Here is a 6,031-nt window from a genome sequence, read left to right on the forward strand (position 1 = left end):
ATAGAGTCTCACTCTGTCACCCAGGCTGGAATACAGTGGCACGATCTCAGCTCACTGCAACCTCCATCTCTTGGGTTCAAGTGATTCTCCTGTCTCAGCCTCCAGAGTAGCTGGAATTACAGGTGCCCGCCACCATGCCAGCTAATTTTTATATTTTTAGTAGAGACGGGGTTTCACTATGTTGGTCAGATTGGTCTTGAACTCCTGACCTCAGGTGATCCACCCACCTTGGCCTCCCAAAGTGTTGGGATTACAGGCATGAGCCACTGCACCTGGCTTATTTTTTTCCCTTAAAATATATTTGTTGGAAAAACTGGTTGTTTATTCTATACAATGTTCCACAGTCTGGAGTTTACTACTGCATCCTTGTGGTGTCATTTAACATGCTCTTCTGTCGTTTGAATTTCCTGTACGTTGCTGGTTGGATCTAGAAGTTTAATCAGATTTTTTTTTTTTTGGCATAATCACTTCATTGGTGGTGGTGTGTACTTCCATTAGGATGTACAGAGTTGTGATAGTGTCTCTGTGTGATGTTGACAGCTGTTGGTGCTCCACTGCAGTTTGCAAAGTGGTGATATTAGAATTCTGTCATCCCTTCTTCATTTATTACTTGGAATACTTCTATAAAAAGAAATGTCCCCTCACTTACTGTATGTTTCTATAGAAAGGCAGGAGAGATGCTTGATTTCTTCCCTCTACTTACCAGGTTTTAAAAATAATGAGCTGGGGCTGGGCCCATTGGCTCATACCTGTAATCGCAGCACTTTGGGAGGCCGAGGCAGGTGGATCACTTGAGTTCAGGAGTTTGAGACCAGCGTGGCCAACATGGTGAAACTCCGTCTCTACTAAAAATACAAAAATTAGCTGGGCATGATGGTGCACACCTATAGTCTCAGCTACTTGGGAGGCTGAGGTAGGAGATTCACTTAAGCCCAGGAGGTGGAGGTTGCAGTGAGCCGAGATTGCACCACTGTACTGCAGCCAAGGTGAGAGAGTGAGACCCTGTCTCAGTAACGATAATAATAATAATAATGAGTTTGTTCCTTAGCACCCTCCAATAGTGAGATCTTTTTCCCATCTCACTACAGGCCAGCTTTCACCACCACCGTTCCACCTAACTGGCTCTTGTCAAGGTCATCGATGATCTTCATGTTGTTCAACCCAATGATATAGCCTTCCGTCCTCAACTTAGGTGAAGTCTCAACATCATTTGATACACTCCTTTTGCAACATTTTTTTTTCACTTTCTTTCTAGGATAATCTACTTCTGATTTTCTTCCCATCTCCTTCTGTATCTCCTTTGTTGGTTTCTCCTCTCCTACCTGATTTATTTTTTTCTAAATGATATATAATCCACATACCATAAAATGTAGCCTTTCATAATATACAATTAAGTGTTTTTTTTGTATACTCACAGAGTTGTACAATCATCACCACTAATTCTAAAACATTGCCATCACTCCAAAAAGTAGCCCTTTATGCATTAGCAATCACTCTCCATCCCTACTCCTGGCCCCCTGACAATTATGAGTCTACTTTGCATCTGTATGGATTTGCCTATTCTTCTCCTTCACTTCTTAAAATTGAAGTGCTCCAGAGCTCAATCCCTTTTCCTTTTTATATCCTTAGTCCTTGGTGATCTCATTCTGCTCTACAGTTTTACATGCAATCCACACACTGATAACACCAGTATGATCTCTTCCCTTGGACTCTAGATTTGGATACCCAACTGCCTATTTAATCTGTCCACATGGATGTCTAATAGACACTCCAAACTTAACATGTTTCAAAACTAGCTGCTGATCTCCTAGAACCTGCTCTGCCTGTATAGCCTTCATCACAGATTATGACAATCTTATCTCTCCAGTTACTCAGGCACCAAAACCTTAGAATCATCTTGGACTCCAATCTCTCTCATTCACACCCCACATCTACTAAATCAGGAAAGCCTGTTGGCTCTAACTTCAAAATATAGCCAGAATCTGACTATGTCTTACAGCCTCCACTGCTATTATTCTTATCCAAACCACCATCACTTCTCATCTAGTTATTTCAATGATCTCCCTGCTACCACCCTTGTCCCTTCTACAGTTTATTTTCAACCCAGCAAAGGGTGATTCTTTAAATATATGACTTAGGTGATGATCGTGTTATAATAATACCTATTCCGCTTGCTACATGCCAAGCCCTACAAGGCCTTACATGACCTGGCCCTGCTACTTTTCCTGTCATTCATTCATTCATTCATTCATACCACTCTACACTGGCCTCCCTGCTGTTCTGAACCACCTGCCCAGCATGCTTCTACTTCAGGACTCTCGAGTTGCTATTGTCTCTACCTGAAACGCACTTCCCCCAGTTATCATCATGGCTCCTGGCTCACTTATTCATTTCTTTTAGATCTTAGCTCCCTTGTCACCATCTTAGCTGACCAACCCATCCAAAACTTCCACCTACCCCCAATCCCAGCATTCCCTATTCTCTTGGCCTGCTACATTTTTCTCCATAACAATTATTATCTTTTCACAAACTATGTGTTTGATGTTTTTGTTTGTTTTCCCTCAGTAGATTTAAATTTTTTTATTTAAAAAATATACAAAAATAGAGATTGGGGTCTCACTATGTTGCCTAGGCTGGTTTTGAACTCCTGGGCTCAAGTGATCTTCCCACCTCAGCCTCTCAAAGTGCCGAGCCAACCCCGCAGTAGATTTAAGGTCTCCTGTGAAAGGCTTTTAGTGACTTTATTCTCTGCAGTATTCCCAGCACCTAGAACAGTGTTTCACAAAAAGGTGCACAATAAATATTAGTTAAGTGACTGAATAATAACACCAGTTACCAATTAACAGACACACACGGTGTAGTCAGACACGTCACATTCATGATACCACTTCGTTTTCCTAACAACCCCAGGAAGGTAGATTATTATTCATATTTTACAGATGAGGAAACTGAACAGTTGAGTGAATTTCCTAGATTCACACCTCTGGTAAGTGCTAGAATGCCAAATCCAACTTCCACAGGGTCACAGTACAGCTGTTCTTGCCTCCTTTCAAAGTCCCTTGCCCCAAAAGATGATTATTCTTTTTTTTGAGATGGAGTTTCACTCTTGTCGCCCAGGCTGGAGTCGAGTTGCGCCATCTCAGCTCACTGCAACCTCTGCCTCCCATGTTCAAGAGATTCTCCTACCTCAGCCTGCCAAGTAGCTGGGATTACAGGCATACATCACCATGCCTGCCTAATTTTTTTGTATTTTTAGTAGAGATGGGGTTTCACTATGTTGACCAGGCTGGTCTCAAACTCCTGACTTCAGGTGATCCGCCTGCCTTGGCCTCCAAAAGTGCTGGGATTACAGGTGTGAGCCATTGTGCCTTGCCAAAAGATGATTATTCTATAGGTATCTCCAGACTCTTAATGCAAACACGTACATGGGATGCAAGCAATGAGATTTCCATTTTAGGAGTTATCCAAAAGCAGGCAAAGCTTTGTGGGTTTATTTTTCTTTAGTGGTTATGCATCTTTGGAGGTATAGCCACAAAGGACAAACTTGGTCCTGCTCAGACTCCAGAGCTACCATAACTGACATACGCAACCGTGGGAAAGAACAATGTGACAGGAGTAGGTGATTAATTTTTTTTCTGGAGTGAAAATTGTGTACAGCAGAGGCAATTTATCATGTCATATCATCACTGAAATTTTCTCCCTGCTGCCTGCCAGCACAGCTTTGCTTTGGTGGCTTCCTTAGTGTCATTTAAGCAAATGAAATATGTTTGCTTCTAGATTTACTTGTTTACATATTTTTGCACTGCTTTAATAAGCGAATGCATTTTAATAACTTTTATGTACCTACTAGTCATAGATACTTGTGACAGTATTTTTGCAGCCATATAATAAAAATAAGCATTGCTTTCTAGACAGGGTCAGGTTGACCAACATGTGCTAGCATAATCCTTTATCTTTGATGTCAACAGCACTAAATTAGATACAGTTTAAGCAAAAACACTTGAGCATAAATATTTGATGGGTTTTTCACATAGTTGGACTTCAGTTTTAGAGGGTCAAGGAGAGTGTAGTTGAAGAGAATGTTTGTAAAAAGGTCATAATAAGGCCCGTTTTAATGCTGCTTAAAGGACGTAAGATTTTGAAGTGAGTGGCCCCACAAATGGACTGGAGAATCCAGACAGCATTTGGAACTAGTCTCTTTCAACTGAAAATATAACCTTGGGAGTTGGTATTAGCTCAATTTTACAGAGGCACCTTGGGGAAGTTACAATAACCTTGCACCTTGCCTTCTATTTCTCATCCATTTCTAGTTAAAAAAATGTTTACAGGTCTAGGTGTCGTGGCTCACACCTGTAATCCCAACACTTTGGGAAGCCAAGGTGGGTGGATGACCTGAGGTCGGGTTCAAGACCACCCTGACCAATATGATATAAACTCCATCTCTACTAAAAATACAAAAATTAGCTGGTAGTGGTGGTATGTGCCTGTAATCCCAGCTACTCAGGAGGCTAAGACAGGAGAATCGCTTGAACCTGGGAGGCGGAGGTTGTGGTGAGCCGAGATCGTGCCACTGCATTCCAGCCTGAGCAACAAAAGCAAAACTCCATCTTAGAAAAAAAAAAGTGTTTACAGGCATCCCCACTGACCACTTTGAAGAGATTGTAAAGAAAAAGTAATGAGTAATGATTGAACATAGATATTAGCATGTTTCTTTTCTCAGTATCTTTGAAATTCCAGCTCTCTTTTCCAGGCATTAGGAATTTTTTATTTTACCTTATTACTTTTTGGGCGATGGGGGTCCGCAGAGTCTCACTCCTTCTCTCAGGCTGGAGTGCAGTGGCATGATCTTGGATCACTGCAGCCTCCACCTCCCTGGTTCAAGCCATTCTCCTGCCTCAGTAACTGGGTAACTGGGATTACAGGCATGTGCCACCATGCCTGGCTAATTTTTGTATTTTCAGGAGAGATGGAGTTTCGCCATGTTGGCCAGGATGGTCTCAAAGTCCTGACCTCCAGTTTTCCACCTGCCTTGGCCTCCCAAAGTGCTGGGATTACAGGTGTGAGTCACCACGCCTGGCCTATTTATTTATTATCATTTTTAAATAAGGTCTGGCTCTATTGCCCAGGCTGGAGTGTAGTGATGTGATCTCAGCTCACTACCACCTCTGCCTCCCAGGCTCAAGCAGTCCTCCCACTTCATCTTCCTGATTAGCTGGGACTACAGGCATGTGCCACCACAACAAGCTAATTTTTGTATTTTTTAAATTTAGTTTTAAGATGGGGTCTCCCTCTGTTGCCTCGGCTGGAGTACAGTGGTGCAATCTCTGCTCACTGCAACCTCTGCCTTCTCGGCTCAAGTGATCCTCCTGCCTCAGCCTCCCAAGTAGCTAGGATTACAGGCATGAGCCACTATGCCTGGCTAAATTTTTGTATTTTTTGTAGAGATGGGTTTCATCATGTTGCCCAGGCTGGTCTCGAACTCATGAGTTCAAGTGATCCACCCACCTTAGTCTCCCAAAGTGCTGAGATTACAGGCATGAACCACCATGCCCAGCCTTATTTCATTTTTTAAAATTTATTTTAGAAATAGGGTCTTATTCTGTTGCCCAGACTGGAGTGTAGAGGTATGATTATGGTTCACAGCAGCTTCAAATTCCTGAGCTCTAGAGATCTTGCTTCTAAGTAGCTGAGATTGCAGGGAGTTTTCTTCTTATTACAGAACTCAAGTTGGCATCACTGTCACATCTACCTGTAGGTTGAGCTCTGCCCTGAAGTGTGAAAAGATATGCTCTCTTCCATATGCCAGCCCTTCCAATATTCAAAATAATTTTAAAAACACTTTCCATGTTCCTTCCTCGATTTTCATCTCAAGATCCCCTGTATATAGCAAGGTTAACTTTCTCATTACCATCTTAATTTTTGGCCTATATATCCTCTTAAATTTGTCAGAAACTTTTGGGTAATGTTTCATCTGGTCTCAAAACCTAAGTCCAGTTATAAAGAAAATAACTGGCTGAGCGCAGTGGCTCAC

This window comes from Sapajus apella, unplaced genomic scaffold (genome assembly GCF_009761245.1).
Source record: "Sapajus apella isolate SASKATOON/1434 unplaced genomic scaffold, GSC_monkey_1.0 scaffold141, whole genome shotgun sequence".
Lineage (NCBI taxonomy): Eukaryota > Metazoa > Chordata > Mammalia > Primates > Cebidae > Sapajus > Sapajus apella.